The sequence below is a fragment of the Falco naumanni genome, chromosome 3 (genome assembly GCF_017639655.2).
Source record: "Falco naumanni isolate bFalNau1 chromosome 3, bFalNau1.pat, whole genome shotgun sequence".
Classification (NCBI taxonomy): Eukaryota; Metazoa; Chordata; class Aves; order Falconiformes; family Falconidae; genus Falco; species Falco naumanni.
This window is the reverse complement of record NC_054056.1, coordinates 119,308,375-119,324,549: the sequence shown is the minus strand read 5'-3', so window position 1 is coordinate 119,324,549 and position 16,175 is coordinate 119,308,375.

The window sequence follows — 16,175 nt, the reverse complement described above, 5'->3', positions numbered from 1 at the left end:
TTAAAATACAGAATATGAAATATCTTCCTATAAAATTCTGTTCCGGGTAGTAAAAATAGTCTTATTCCCAATCTCACTCCTACCATGTTAACATACTTTCACTGACTTCAGAACTACACCCAGTAGACAAATAGCATAAATATACAACGCTATTGAAGTCAACAGGTCTTTGATGACTCACATCAGTTGGAGCTGCAGTTCAGATTGTTGTTTGCAGAAATTTCCAAACTTGGAAACTCTTTCTCACATTTCTAGCAAAGTCAAAATAGGTCTTTGTGAAATAACTGCAGCAAACAGTAAATGATGTATGAAATGAAATATCTCATCCATCCCATACATGTCCAGAGGAAGCTTTGCTGCTTTCATCACGCAGTTTCAAACAAGCCCCTGATGCAGAACCATCATTTGCGGAGTAGTGTGAGGAAGGGGGTGATGCTGTCATTCTTATCTGTCGTCAGGTATGGCACTTCCATACAGAGAGATTCAGATTTTATCCCTTCCTTATTTTATGTAATACATACCATCCTATATTCTCTCAAGCAACTTCCATTGAGTTCAATGGGAGCTGAGCCTGCATTACCAGGGATCTATTCGTGTGTATATAAATATTTTACAGTAAGTTATATTTTTATATATGAGAGATCTGATCTCTTAGCACATGTCTGCACTACACAGTGATGTGTTAAAGACCCCAAACTTTCCATCAATAAACTGCCATATGTAGTGTGGTGACATACAAACATATTGTCTCAGGTCACAAAATCAGTTCCGATTTACCAGCTTGGTGACATGTCTGAGCTAATATTGCTTGGAAGATATTGCTTATGCAGCACCAGCTCTGCACCATGTAGCAGTCACATCTTTCAGAAAGTCTACGTTTCACCTGAATACCTCCATTTTGAAGTTAGTTAACTGATTCATGCAACTTATCTAGGTTTTTTCACTAGGTGGATCTAAGTACTAGTTAATCTTACTGAATATAAACATCTCTCTGAATAGCTTTTATGAGCTTTATAAGAGTAGAAGGAGCCCAGTGGATTCGTTTAAATCATCTCAGTCCAGTGAAGTTAGATGTGGTGAATACCACCTGTATATAACAAGTAAATCAGCAGTCATCGTAAGATTTCAGCTGTGTACAACCACAACTATTACAAAGGTGAAAAATGTTATTTTGATACTGTACCAGGAGAACAATGAGTTCTAGTAAGTTTTGAAACAAAAGAAAGCCACAGAAAGTCTAGGGAAGCTTCTGAAGAAGACTATTTGTTTCTGAAACTTCTCTAATTTTTAGTGGCATGAAATCTTCATGTTGTAATGTGGTAAGCAAATGAGTTTTGCAGGTTGCTTAATAATTTCAAAACCCTGAGTCTGCAAATGTTTGACTTTTTTTGTTGGCATCTTTGCTATGACAACCATGTCTGACCCACACAGGATAGAAGTTTAACCAGGATTGTGCAACCGTTCTCTTCCTACCTCATTATGTTTTTCTCATCATAATATTATGGATGGGCATGGATTAGACTCCATGGTGACTGTGTGGGGACTGGTTTCCAGTAGCACTCAAGCGGTCGGCAAAGCATCTTGTATTCAGAGTATGAGTGTTTAAGCATCTCTAAAATTCATGCTGTTTTGATACATCACAACTCTAAAATCTTAGCCTTCTCTGTTATTCATTTGACTGTGAAGGTCTGCTTGGCAGAGATGTTGTAGGAAATTTAGCCATCAGGCTTGGGTTGCTTCTGAGTTCCAGTGTGCTCTTCCTGAAGCTTTGTCAGAAACAGTTTGCTTCTCTCTGAAAGCAGGGTGATTTGATCACTCTTGGCAGTCACAGTTTCCCCCGTATATTTTGTTTTGTTCCCAGAATGCCAAGAAAATGTTCTTTCTTTTAGAAAATAGTCTTCCCTCTGCTGAATTCACATTAAAATATCCTCACAGGGCTTTTCTGTCACCTTCTGTAGGTTAAAACAGCAAGATGTCCCCCCTTCCTCTTCCTAACTTTGAGGAACATCACACTGGGTTTCCTTTTAAAGCTTTTGGGCTACAGTCTGTTATCTACATGCAGTCAGCATCATGCCATATAGCAGCATATAGGAGACTAAAAACTGCCTTTGCTTTTTAGTAGAAGAGAATCAACACACAAAGTTATTAGATATCCTCATTCTCTACCACTCTGTAGGATATGTGAATATGGCAGCTGCTGCTGTGAATTCTGTGCGGTGTAGACACATTAAGAAACTAGCTTGTAAGGTAGGAGCAACCATTTAGCCTGTCCATTCCCAAAGATCCCACAATTTTCTGTGCTGTTTGGTCCAGTCTGCTTGGGTCACAAGGCAGCTGTCTCCAAAGCAGTTCATACATATTATTACTAGATGATAGGTACTGTAGCACAGCTAAGATTCATGGCACTGGGTAAGAAACAGAAGTTTTCCATATCTCATGTTACTTACCTACTTCAAGAATATGTATCTATCTACTTACAAAAGGGATGGAGGGGTTGACAAGCTGATGTTTGATATAAGCATCATGCCACCTGGCTACTGGCTAAAGCAAGAGCTCCACAGAGGAGGTAGCATAAAGTTGAAGAGTTCAGTTGAACATAAAGAAAAGCACAGTGACAGAGCATGAGCAGGGGAAGCATGTAGTTACCCATCCCCAGAGCAGGCCATTGCAAAAGGGAAACTTCTTCCCTCTTCCTGCATGTGGGAGTTTGCAGGGGCTTTGACACACAGCAAAGTTATCATGTGTTGATTATTTACCAGCTGAACCATAGTGACCGCTTGTGGTGGGCAGGATATGCTTTGACTTCACTTAAGCCTCTTTTACTCAGTGCTACAAGATGTGAAATTACCTTTACTGCCTTTGTGTTGGAGTGAAGAACCTTCTTACAGTATTTAGAATCTTAAGAATCTCTCATTTACTTTAGTGACTAAAACCAGACCACGAGATAAGGCCACTCACTATGAGCAAAGAACAGATAACCCCTGTCCTCCCATTCCTTTGTGATAATAGTTTCCTGACTCAGCAGCCAGAGCATCACTTTCCCAAATTTGTGTGCACTGGAAGGCACACACCCATGGACACTGCTGTCAGCTCAATGATGTCCTTGGAGCTCTTACTCTTGGTCAGCATTTAATACTATCTCAAACACTTACCCAAGAAGATAGGAAAATAAGGGCATGATTGCAATATACTACAATAATGCATGATGTTTTCCATGCCATCCAGACACAGAAAGAAGAGAAAGAGCACCGCTAAGGTATGCTTTCTTACAACTGATGACAAATGAGGGGCGGGAGGGGGAGTGAGGAAAGGCAGAGAAAGATTTTGTTCTGAATTGCCATTTTCAGAGAAATTGGCTCTACAGTCAAAGCATTGATCCAATTTGCCAACGTTTAGATGCTGCAGAGGACTTCAGAGCAATCGAAAGTTTAAAACAAAAAAAAAAAAAAAGGGAAGAAAAGTTAGATTGAGCATTAAGGAAAACAGAAAAAAAGAAAACACTTTGAAAAAGAGCTGCAGTGAATTCCTAAGAGAAATCGTGGAAACTCCAAAGCATTGATTGTACAGTTTTCTTCCTGGTCAGAACAGAAAATATATTTTGGAGAACAATTCTTCATTGTCAGAAGAATTAAGTATGTTACCTACTGTATCTTTCCTATCTCAGGTTTCTATGAATACATGAGATAAGCCAATGGAGGCAAGATGTTAGCTTCCAGCGCTCTGCAGCAGCAGGGGAACGTTAATGCAGTTCTGTCACTAAAGACCGAATATTTTATTTTATTTTTTTTCCCTCCAATTGATGGAAGAATTCTAGGTAACAGCAGTCTCTGTGTGTGTGTGTGTGGGGGGGGGGGGGGGGGGGGGGGGGCTGGGGAAAGAGGAATGTGTAGAGAAATGTAGCTATACTACTTTTGTTAACTGGTGTTCCCAATTCCAGCTTGAACCCTCAGGTTTCTTGGACTATAGCTGGGAAATATGTCTGCTTTTCCCAAGCAGCAGAGCAGGTTCACGTTTCTTTGGAACTTCACTGTGAACTTTAATCTTCATGTTCATGTACGTCTCTTCAAATAACTTCAAGGCTTTCCCCTTCTGCTACTTAATGACTACATTCCTATTAAATCTGGCATTTCACTGTTGCTTCAAAGAGATTGTATATAGATTCTTTTATACGTAGCTTGAACCTTTGATATTTGCATCCAAGTGTGTTCAGGGTATATCACTGTGTATTTACATAAATATCTTGTATAACAAACACCTTATACAAAAGAAATAAAGGCTCAGAACAGAGTCTTTTATTCTCTGAAGAGGTGTTTTGCTTTTAACACTATCTTTTTCTTGCTTACTTAGAAGGTTTGCAGTCATACCTCATTTCAGCAGAAATGATAATTCAGAGGAACTGGTCACTCTTGACAGTAAAAGGATATTTTATGTGGTTCTCCATAGATCTCTACTATTTTATCTCTACTCTGTCCCAAAGAGAAATAAACAAAATCATACAGGTCCAGTCACATGAATTTCAGTTCATCAGTAATGACGGAAAGAAAGTAATATCTCATCAATGGGAAACGGGATTAAAAAGTCAGAAAAAATTACAATGCATTATCCAGGCAGCCTCACTGAAAGGATAAACGAAAGATTAATAGTTTGTATGTTTTTCATTGTGGTACATTGACACCTTTGTCCAAAGGGAGGGAAAATATCCTTCTGCTAAAATTAAATAGCGATTCCTCAGTCAGACAGCTGCACTAGATTCTTAAGGGGGTTAGTAGTCAGGCAGAGATCAAGACCTATATTTTCCTAGAGTCTGCTATGCAATCACTTCTGTTGTGCAAAAGAAGTTGAAGTAATTACATGTCTAAACTCTTTTATGCACATGATCGCAGGTTTTATTTTTCAAAATATTAGTTCCCTGGAGTTATTGGTATGGCTTTACTAGGACAAAAACTGTTTCATTTGAGATTTTGAACTAGATAATCATAGAATTCATTTTGTACTGCCAGTTTGTAAGTTTTATTTTACTTTAATACATCTGGTTATGGATGTGGAGTATGCAGTTGAGTAACATACCTTTAAAATGGCTTAGGATCAGATTAATTCAGGGCACTTCAGGTTTTTTGTTTTGTTTTAGTTTTACGAGGGAAAATATTGATATTGTAAAAGCAGAGCGTGAACAGGCTGTATCGTACTTGTCTAAAGAGCAGGGCATGCCCCCATGCATGTAGGAGTAATTGTGCCCTCTCCCCTTTGCCAGCAGTGACATATCAAACCTCTCCTGTGCACCCCCAGGGCTGCAGCACAGCTGAACGTTGCTCTAGACACAGGAGCGCCCTGGGGAGACACTCTTTTGGGTCAGAGCTGATGGTACCCTTTGCAGCCGAGTTGTCTAGAGACATTATAACAGGCTCCTTGTCATCATAAGGTACCAGGCACAAGCCTGTTTTCGAGAACACCTGGATCCCTGTCTTTGATGCTGCAAGAGTGTCACTGTGTGCTTGCAGTTATCAATTCCTCTTTCTGTATTACCCAGTAAATACAGCAGCAGTTTCTCCATTGAAGGTGGGAGGGAAGAATAGACAGAATTGGACAACAGCCACTTTGTGATGCTAGATTCAGTCCACAAGCTTCTGCTTGAAAATTCCTGCTCGTTCTCACGGGCTAGATTTAGGGAAGGATCTGGGAGTCACTGCAAAATCTGGGGCCTCTACCTCTGCACCAGTGTTGTTGTGACTCTGACAGACTTGAGCAATCACCCCCACATCTTGTCTTAAACAAGCAGCTGCCAAGTTTGACCATATGGGAGACAAGGACCCTGGACCATCTATGTTCCACCACATCCCAGAAACAAGGCAGTCTTCCTTTATAAAAATCATCTAAGCCCAGTAGACTATCAATATATTTGTACCTAAGCATGGAATGTTGTAAAGTTTTCAAGTATACAGTTGTAATTGTCTGCCCATCACATCTGTCCTTAACTAATATTTATTTTGGGTACAGAACAGAGCAATGTAGAAAGTCACTACATAAAAGAAACCTCTCTGTGCCCCTAACTTCTTTGGATGTATCTGCAGATCTGAGATTTTTGTATTTCTCTACGTAGTGTTTCATTCCTCTATAATGATATTCCTTTTGTGGAGTGCCAATGTATAATTAGGGGTATGTGTTGTATGTCACTGTGTTACCCTTACTACAAAACATGAAGGTTCAGATCCGTTCCTGTAAATCAGTATAGCTTCGTTAAAATCAATAGAGCTGCAGTGATCTGATCCTCTTGTGTATCTCAATTTAATCATTTTCTTGCTTTCATGTAAACCAAATTACTATTTCTGAACTCAGATAACTTGTTTTTCTTAAATTTACCACCACAATATAAGTTTTTTATAGAAATAAATAATTACAGAGAATAGCTACAGTTAAGAATAGAAAGATTAAATATAGAATTTTATATTTGGTGGAAAAAAAACCCCAAGAAACTGATACAACATCCTGCTCTAATTTAAGTATGTTAATCATGGGAACAGATTTATTCAAATTATACTTTTTATGTGTAAGTGCCATATATAACAGATTTTTAAATATTTCTGCAAGCATGGAAGTAAGATAATTGAAGACCCCTTATTTTTCAGTTAGTGTTAGCCAATTCCCATTTCCTAATGCCATATAAGAAACTATGTTAAAAATAAAAAGCTAAGTGAAAAAGTTAAGTTACTGCTTTTAATCTGCAAGATGATTTTAACACTATGAACCCAAGGGGAACAATGGGGGCTTAGTATCACGGGCTGTTTTCTGATTTGGGAGATTTCCAAAGAAACTCTGAAAGTTTTAGTCATTTGTACTCCCTTGGGCACAGTCTCTGTTGGAAGGCACTCAGCTGTGTGTGTATGGGCTGGATGATGTGGTCAGGAAGTTGGGTAGCAATAGTATCAGGACAGGTAATTTTAGAGTCATACCCCACTGCCACAGAGTTTGCCTGAAGTAGTCCTTCCATGGATGTCAGCAGACTGAGAGGCTCTCAGGTCTCAACTCCGTTGCTTAAACAAAGGCAGCTAATGTCATGTAGAATCTTAAAAACATAAAATCATCAAATCATTAAGGTTGGAAAAGACCTTTGAGATCAGGTCCAACCATTAACCCAGGACTGCCAAGCCCATCACTAAACCATGTTCCTAAGCATCACATCTATCTGTTTGTTAAACACTTCCAGGTATGGTGTTTCCACCACCTCCCCAGGCAGCCTGTTCCAGTGCTTGACCACGCTTTCAGTGAAGAAGTTTTTCCTAATATCCAATCTAAACTTCCCCTGGTGCAACTTGAGGTCATCTCCTCTTGCCTTGTCACTTGTTACCTGGGAGAAGACACAAACCTCATCTGCCTACAGCCCCCTGTCAGGTAGTTGTAGACAGCAATATCGTCCCGCCTGAGTCTCCTCAGACTAAACAAAACCAGTTCCTTCAGCCACTCCCCATAAGACTTCTTCTTTAGTCCCTTCGCCAGCTTTGTTGCCTTTCTCTGGACATGCTCCAGTACTGCAGTGTTCCTTGTGAAGTGAGTGGCCCAAAACTGAACACAGCATTTGAGGTGCAGTTTCACCAGTTCCTAGTACAGGGGGACCATCACTGCCCCTGTCCTGCTGGCCACACTGTCTCTGATACAGGCCAGGATGCCATTGGCCTTTCTGGCCACCTGGGCACACTGCTGGCTCATGGTCAGCCAGATGTCAACCAGCACCCCCAGGCCCTTTCCCCTCAGGCAGCTTTCCAGCTGCTCTGCCCCAACCTGTAGCACTGTGTGGGGTTGGTGTGATCCAGGTGCAGGACCCGGCACTGAGCCTTGTTGAACCTCATACAGTTGGCCTTGGCCCATCAGTCCAGACTGTCCAGGTCCCTCTGCAGAGCCTTCCTGCCCTCAAACAGATCAACACTCCCACACGATTTGGTGTCATCTGCAAATGTCCCGAGGATGCACTTGATCCCCTTGTCCATATCATTGATAAAGACATTAACCAGGACTGGCCCCAGTACTGAGCCCTGGGGCACACCACTTGGACTGGCCACCAGCTGGATGTAACTCCATTCACACCACTCTGGGCTCAGTTGTCCAGCCAGGTTTTTAACCCAGCATAGAGTACACTTGTCCAAGCCATGAGCAGCCAGCTTCTCCTGAAGAATGCTGTGGGAGAGTGTCGAAGGCTTTACTAAAGCCTAGGTAGACAACACCCCCAGCCTTTCCCTCATCCACCAGGTGGGTCACCATGACGTAGAAGGAGATCAGGTTCATCAAGAAGGACCTGCCTTTCAGCAGCCCACGCTGGCTGGGCCTGATCCCCCGGCTGCTCTGCACGTGCCGTGTGATGGCGCTCAGGCTGACCTGCTCCATAACCTTCCCTGGCACCGACGTCAGGCTGACAGACCTGTAGTTCCCCAGATCCTCCTTCCTGCCCTTCTTGTAGATGAGTGTCCCACTGGCTAACCTCCAGTCTGCTGGGACCTTCCCACTTAGGCTGCAGAATTGACAGATGATGCAAAGTGGCTTGGGGAGCTCTTCTGCCATCTCCCCCTAACCTCACATGGATCCCATCCAGCCCCATAGACTTGTGCATGTCCCAGTGGAGCAGCAGGTCACTAAGCATTTCCTCCTGAACTATGGGGACTTCATTCTGCTCCTTGTCCCTGTTTTCCAGCTCAGGGGCTGAGAATCCAGAGAGTAGCTGGTCTTAGTATTAAAAACCGAGGCAAAGCAAGCATTGTGTACCTCAGCCTTTTCCTCAGCCTTTGTGGTAATGTTTTCCTCTCCCTGCTCACATCCAATAAAGGAAGGAGATTATCCTTGGGCCTTCTTTTTTTTCTAATTCTTTGGTATGTTTTATGGCAGTGGCCAGCCTGAGTTCTATCTGGGCTTTTTTATGCTCTGATCTCCACCCTGCATAATCTCACGACATCCTTATAGTCCCCCAAAGTTGCCTGCCCCTTCTTCCAGTGGTGGTAAACTCTCCTTCTTCCCTGACTTCCAGCCAAAGCTCTCTGGTCAGCCAGGCCAGTCTTCTTTCCTGACAGCTCCTCTTTTGGCACATGGGGACAGGCTGCTCCTGTGCTCCCTTCTTGAGGAATGTCCAGCCTTCCTGGACCCCTTGGCCTTTCAAGATTACCTCCCAAGGGATTCTCTCAACCAGGCTCTTGAAGAGGCCAAAGTTGGTCCTCTGGAAGTCCACGGTAGAAGTTCTGATGACCCTCCTCACTTCTCTGCAAATTGAAAACTCTATCATGTCATGACTCCTATGGCCAAGATGGCTTCTGACCACCACATCACCCACCGGTCCTTCCCTGTTGTAAGCAGCAGGTCCAGCGGAGCATCTTCCCTGGCTGGCTCACTGACCAGCTGTGTCAGGAAGGTACCTTTCCTGTCCACTTTATGTTGCATTTCCAGTACACATCTGGTAAGTTCAAGTCCCCTGTAAGAACAAGGGCTAGTGACCGTGAGACTTCTCCCAACTTCTTGCAGATTGTTTCATCTGCCTCTTCATCCTGGTTGGGTGGTCTAGAACAGACTCCAACCAAGATAAAGTGCCTTGTTGACCCTCCCCCTGGTTCTTGCCCATAAATGCTCAACCCTAATAACACCATCATTCAGCTCTAGGCGGTCAAAACACTGCCTGACATACAGATCTACCCCACAACCTCTCCGTTGTATATCCCTCCTGAAGAGTTTGTAGTCATCCATTGCAGCACTCGAGTCCTGTGAGTTATCCCAGTGTGTTTCTGTGATGGCAACCATGTCATAGCCTCCTTGCTGCACGATGGCTTCCAGCTCCTGTTTCTTGCCCGTGCTTCAGGCATCAGCATAGATGCACTTCAGCTGTGCTATCAATCTCACTTCCAATCCTGGCATGCCACCCCCAGGCTCATCTCTAATGAGCTTGGTTTTATTCCCTTCCCCCTTCAAATGTAGTTCAAAGAAAAGCGATTGGGTATCTGGCACATCTAAATACTACGAGTCAATATGAACCCATGACTTTCAGGAGTGACAGCTGAGTCTGGGCTTGTGGGATCCCCTCAGGCACAGCAAATGGCACTAAGTGCCTCTGTATGGGCGATGGAATCAAGCCCCCAGGGCTGAATTAATTTTCCCTAACTAGACTTACACAATGTATGTTTCTACATCTGAGTTAGTCTCCCAGTTGGACCTTTACAGACAGGAATAGGTACGGTGCATTTGACTTACTTCAGATGTTTACATGACAATGAGATGTCTTGTCCCCGGTTCCCTTGGCTGGCTCTGAAAAGACTTCAGAAAACTCAAGTTACTGTCATCTTTAGTGCAGATACCTTGGCTTGATGCAGTGCTCTAATTACGAACATTAAGGGTCATCTCTATCCTGCCTATAGCTGAGTTGCCTAGTAGCTCACATCAGAGCCCATTTCATAACGCTTCCTCCGTTTACCCCGCAGAATGCCTTTATGTGCTATGGATCTACCTGGTTGCATGATTAGTGTCCCATAAACCTTACAAATCTAATTAAACCAGAAGTTTATGGGAAATTTAGACCCTTGACTCCATAATTTTGAGCACTACCCAGTCTGCCTACCCACTTTTTCTCTGATAATTAGCCACAGTCCACCACAGGAGGAAGGTCCTTGTCATTCCATTATTTCACAGCTTCCTGCCTCTGGCTGAGAAGAAGAAAGGGACCTTGGTACCATAAGACATTAATTTAAGGCACCAAGTTAGCAACTGGAAGCTTTCCACTAACTTTATGAACTTTGGACTGGAATCATAAAGCAAAGTCTCAACAAACACCTTCACTGAGAAAGTGATTTGCTGAAATAAATCATACAAAGCTGATCAATGGTTTCACACTGTTCACATGACCCTGTACCCTTCGTGTTTCTCAGTGTGATGCAATCTCTTCACACTACCCCACGGGTACAGGGAACTCGACTGTGTTTTGATTTCTATTTGAGTTGTGAACCTACACTTCTCTGAAGATTAGGTCTGCTGTGGGTTGGCCTTGGCCAGCAGCCATGCACCTACACAGCCACTTGCTCACTCCCCTCTCTCTCCCACCTCCCCACAGGATGGGGGAGAGATTAAAAACAAATGTGAGAAATCTTGTGGGTCGAGATAAAGACAGTTTAATAAGTGAAGGAAAGCTAGGGAAAAAAAAAGAAGAAAAAAAAAAGAAAGAAAGAAAGAAAGAAAAGGTAAAAAAAAACCCAAACTGATGCAAAAGCAATCACTCACCAACTTCCCACTATCAGACCCATGCCCAGCCATCCTCTGAGCAGCAGGCACCTTGAAAAGCAAGTGCCCACCTCCCACCCCCTTCTTCCTGTACCCCAATTTTTATTACCGAGCATGGTGTTACATAGTATGGTATAGAACTTTGGCAAGTTCAGGTCCACTGTCCAAGCTGATCCCCTTCCCAGTGTCTCGCCCACCCCTAGCCTACCCACTGCGGGGGCAGAGTGGGAAAAAGAGGCGGCCTTGCCTTTGTGCAAGCACTATTCAGCAACAGCCAAAACGCTTGTGTGTCGTCAACACAGTTTTAGCTGCAAATGCAAAATATAGCCCCACAAGGGCTGTTATAAAGAAAATTAGCTCTATACCAGCCAAACCCAGTACAAGGTCTAATGTCCTTGCCTTCTTGGGGGAAGGCAAAAGCAGGAGTACTGGAGAACAGCATGGTTTATCTACATGCTACCACCTGTTGAGGATTGTACACAGTAAAGGGCTGAAGGGATGAAAAGAGTGAAGCAGTTCCAGAATCGCTGTGAACATCTCATATGTCTGTATCTCCCAAAGCAACTCAGCTGTTGTTATTAAGGGCTAATTGTTGATTTCCTGCATGGATAGTCTAAAATGGAAAAGAAGTCAGATATTCTTTGTCACTTCAGATCAGGTTCCCAAGGGCAGAATGAAAGTTGCATTGGATTATTTTCATATTGCCCATTTTTTTGAGGAATAGAAAAATAAATATATAGGTTTTCTTATTAAAATGCAAAAATGTTTCATTGTGCAGTCTAAACCTTTTACCAGGCAACCAGAATTTTTCTGCTTGTTTTGTATGTGTTAGATCCCTACCCACTTTGCTTGCACATCCTTTCCCTCCTGCTCTAAATAGACAGAGATCATCACTGCATTTTGCTGAACATTTGCCAAAGAGAAGGTGTTGGTTTTTATGGGAGGTGTTGGAAAAATGTCAAAATATAGGTTGTACAGGAGAACATTCAATTTTTAAAATGGTTTAGGATTTTTTCCCCCTGAAAAGTGACACATATTGACACACAAAATATCTTTCTGAGGCTGTTAGTGTTGACCAGATACCCGATTAAAACCAAGTTGGTACTTGGTCCACCAGCAGTTGAAGTGTTTTGTTTGGAAGCTATGGCTTTGCATTTTGGTTTTTTTGGTTTTGTTTTTTTTTTTTTTTCAGTTGAGGAAGCTATTGTTATCACACTGTGCAAGCAGTGGCAGTGCCAACTGTCCCAAATGTTTTGCTTGCAGCCTCACTGACACTTATTGTCTCATTTCATTTAAACTACATACTGTAGGAACATTTTAGTACTTCAAGCCAAAGACAATGCTTGAGAACATTTTTATCGCTTATAAATAGAGACTCAGAAAAGGATAGGGACACCTGGTTGCATTTCTCATTTATTATATGGTTAAGTTAATTATATTACTTAATAAAAAATATTGTGCATGAAAACATTGGATGCAGACAGGAGATTTTTTTTTTAATAACCAGTTTTTCAAAATACATTGGTTGCATACTGATAATCTGGCTTCTTCTTTGGGACTGAGGAAATAACTGGAACTGGACATTACTTTTTACAAGATTTATCTTCATCTTTGCTTGCATGATGACAGTAAATCAGAGGCTGCAACTGGAATCTGCTGTGAACGAGTCTGGTCAGTGTTTCTCATTATTATACAGGCTGAGCCAAAATGCTGGATTCAAACATTTTTATATCTCGGTGTACTTGAAATCCCCATTGCTATGTGTGTTTCAACACGTCTTCATCTTAAGCGACTTTCGTGAGCTCAGTGGAGAAAAAAACCAACAATTGTGTTTGTGGACAAGTTAACTGTTCTTCTCAGCTGATTAAAAGCAATTTTCTGTAAAGTCAGATGCTTGGTGACAGCTTTAAGACATCCATAGTTCCTACTTGCCTGTCCCCAGACGGTATATATCATCAGCAAAGAACTCCATGCTGACTTTGAGTGGGTCCCCATGCCCACATAGCACTGTGCAACGCTGGGAGGAGGTGTTAACTTGTTCCCTTAAAATGCTATGGGTATATAAACGGGACACGGTGACTGAACAGCAAATCCTTCCTCTCAGGGCACTGTCAATGTGACTACTGTACTAACATGACAAAGTTTCACTGCCTTTTGCTGAAACAAAGTTCCTACCAGGATCCTCTGAGTCCTTAGAATATGTCCCTTTTTCAAGCATCTCTCTATGCTTGGGAAAAAGTTTCTATTTTGTCTATTTTTTTTCTCCAAGTCACCCATGCATTTGTCACAAGACACATAGGCCGAAGCACAGTTACAGAGCAGAATGCCAACGCGTTGGACTGAAATATGAAAAGTGCTCTTTCCCACCCTAATGGAGAAACAGCAGATAAGAAATAAACATATAAATAATAATTAAAAGAAAACTATCCAACTTAGGAATAAGAAAATAAAGGACTCATAGATGACGGTTTAGCCCTTAGAAAATGGTGAAGTTTCACTAGGGATACACTTGGCCCAGGAGGAGTAACAAATTGAAATCCTCAATGTAAAAGAATTAATATTAACTACATCTGAAGTACTGATGAAGTATAAGTGAGAAAATAAGAACCAAAATCAATATATAAATACATATTTTCATCTTAAGAAATAAGACTACGTTTGGCAAAGACCATTCATTACACTGTATTCCTGCATTCCATTCAGTTTTTGTATGTGTTTGTCTGCTCCTTTTCTAGATCTTTTATTGTTTGCACTAAGGACACAAATGAAGGACCGCTTACCTGTGTCAGGTTTTCTTTTGGACTTCCCAAGGTGAATTCAAACTAGTGTTTTTCTGTAGTGTGTCTGGTTTTCACTTCTGGTTTATTTTATGTGTGGGACATATCTTGGTAAACAGAGCTCAGTGGTCACTTGAGCTGTCATACTTCAATTTATTAGAATATGATCAAAAGTTTGACATCGTTTGGACAAGAAAGGTCATTCCCATGCCTTGAATCTATTAATGAAGTACTGCAGAGCTCAACACAGATATAATTATGCTGCTCTGCAAGAGGTTTGTGAAATTTCATTAGTGAAGTCTTACCAGTTTTCAAGTCACTAAAAAAAAAAACCAAAAACCCAACAACAACAAAAAAGGTCATCATAACTTAGTTAAGATTTAAAAAAATGTATACAGGCTTTTAGAAGGAATGACAACTACAAGTTAGAAAGCACATCAGACATTCTAGAAGGAACTTACCAGGGGCCTGGAAATAGAGAGACTGAAATGAGATGTGTACATGTTTTTAGAGGGCAGAGGATGTGCCATGAAAAACAAACTGACCTCATAGTTTAAGTTATTTGAACATGTGAATGGCAAAGGTTTTGTCATATGTCTTTGCACTAGCCATCAGTATAACCCATGTGTGCCTCCACATCATGCTGTGCTGCTTCTCCCCCCAGGACTGTGCTCCTGGATGGTGTTTAAAATAAAAGAAATGGTACGCCAGGAATCCTGAGAGGAGCTTGAATTCAGGGGTGAGATTGCTCCTTCTTGGCTAACAGAGATAAAATGCATGCAAGAGAGGATTCCTGGGATGTTTCTATGCCAGTGACAGTCAAAAATAGTTGTGCCCAGCTTTTCCTAGAAGAATTGTCTTCTCCTATAACGTGACATTTAGTCTTTATGTGAACTTTTGCTATTGTGTCAGACCGCAGAAGATTGGATGAGTATTTTGTCCCCAAGGCAGAAATCACACCCAATGCTTCCCTAATGTAATGTAATGTAATTAATTAATGTATTGCTTTTTATCAGAAGAATCTCTGGCTGGTTTGCATAATTACCGCTGGGTTCATATTTATCAGAAACCTCTCTAGAACAGCCACAAGCAAGTTTTGCTTTCCTAAACCCGCTGTATCTCATTATGACAGTGGAGAGATCATGCCCCAGTGGTGCAGTTCATGATCTTGAGGGATATATGCCAGGCGAAGAGTATAGGCATGACCCTGAACCATAGAAAATGAACTTTTAGTTGTTTAAAGAACTAGTAAATGGGAGCCCCTGGGGAACTGCTCTCAATGACAAAGAAGCAGAAGAGAGCTGGCAGCTATTTAAAGACATTTTCCTTAAAGCACAAACCCTCTTGATTCCCATATTCAAGAAACAGGGCAGGGAAGGCAGAAGACTGGTGTGGCCAAGTAGGTACCTCCTGGTCAAACTGAAACACAAGAGGGAAATGCAGAGGCAATGGAAGCAGGGACATGCATTCTGGGAAGAATATAGGGATACTGCCTGGAAGTGTAAGGGTAGGATCAGGATAGATAAGGCACAACTGGAGCTGAATTTGGTAAGAAATGTGGACAATAATAAGAAGGGTTTCTACATTAGTCAGAAAAGGAAGACAAAATAAATTGTACTCCGGGGATAAATGAGATGGGGGAACTGGTCACCACTGACACGGAGAAGGCTGAGGTACTCAACAAATCTCTTGTCTCATTTTTCACTGGAAATTTCTCTTCCCACCTTTCAAGTGGGTGAACTGCAAGACAGGGGCTGGGGCAATGAAGTCCCACCCATCACTGGAGAAGATCAAGTTCAAGACCACCTAAGAAACCTGGATATACATAAATCCATGAGACTCAATGAGATGCATCCCAAGGTCCTGAGGGAATTGGCAGATGTAGTTGCCAAGCCACTCTCCATCATATTTTAAAATTTATGACAGTCTGATGAAGTTGCCCAGTGACTGGAACAATGGAAGTATCATGCCCATTTTTCAAAAGGGTGGAAAGGAGGACCCTGGGAACTACCAACCCTTCAGACTTTGTGCCTGGTAAGATGATGAAACACATTCTCCTGGAAACTACATCAAGGGATATGGATGACAGGGAGATATTTATATACGACCAACATGGCTTCTACAAGGGTCAGTCTTGCCTGACCAACCTAGTCACCTTCTATG